The sequence below is a fragment of the Lepisosteus oculatus genome, unplaced genomic scaffold (genome assembly GCF_040954835.1).
Source record: "Lepisosteus oculatus isolate fLepOcu1 unplaced genomic scaffold, fLepOcu1.hap2 HAP2_SCAFFOLD_45, whole genome shotgun sequence".
Classification (NCBI taxonomy): domain Eukaryota; kingdom Metazoa; phylum Chordata; class Actinopteri; order Semionotiformes; family Lepisosteidae; genus Lepisosteus; species Lepisosteus oculatus.
In genome coordinates this window covers 1,496,197-1,496,944 of record NW_027167988.1, presented here as the reverse complement: position 1 = coordinate 1,496,944, position 748 = coordinate 1,496,197, and the positions used below count along the sequence as shown (strand labels likewise).

At 42.5% G+C, this 748-nt stretch overlaps 1 non-coding gene across 1 annotated transcript; it reads right to left on the bottom strand.

Moving 5' to 3' along the window:
- Window positions 1-312: 312 nt before the first annotated feature.
- Window positions 313-385, bottom strand: trnar-ucg (transfer RNA arginine (anticodon UCG)). Its single transcript has one exon. It is a non-coding gene; the product is annotated as a tRNA-Arg (tRNA).
- Window positions 386-748: the final 363 nt, after the last annotated feature.

Genomic DNA, 748 nt, shown 5'->3' with positions numbered 1-748 from the left:
CTACATATTGACGCAATGATCGAACTAACTGACATGTTCTGATTCAGATCCCCTGCAGTTCATGCCAATTAGAACAATAGCAATGCTGAGTCCTCCCAACCCTACTGAGCACAAATTCAGCTGCTCTCCAGTTCTGTTCTGCATTTTTTTTCATTGCAATTGAGCTCGGAGCTGGAGATGATCTCCATACAGTTCTGTGTTAACTAGCCCACACTTACGTGCTAATTTACGGGTTGTGGCAAATGCTTTTCTATAGTTCATATACATGACGGCAACCTGTTACCGAGGAACCTGAGAGGTTTAAAAGCCTCATGAGCCAGGCAGGACTCGAACCTACAATCTTCTGATCCGAAGTCAGACGCATTATCCATTACGCCACTGGCCCATAGAACAGGCGCTTGCACTCCACCACAGAGAGCTCTACACTGCTACTAGTAGTACACTTCCCCATCTAAATTTTCACAGCAAGAAACTTGTGTTTCCTACTATCTTTATCAGGTTTAAAATATCATCTCCTTAAAACAGAAAAAGTGTTGGTGTGTCGTGCTGAAATTCTGATTGATTTTGAATTCAAAGAAAAAAGGTTTTCTTCCAAAACACCGTGAAATTGTCACATCTTGCAGACAATAGGTGTATTCCATGTTGAAAAGAGAAGAAAGAAAACCATGGAGCCTTTTACAGGTGTGAGGCTTCTTCAGGTGTGAGAAGACCTCACGGCCGAAACGCTGTGTTTCCGTTCTTCTCTTTT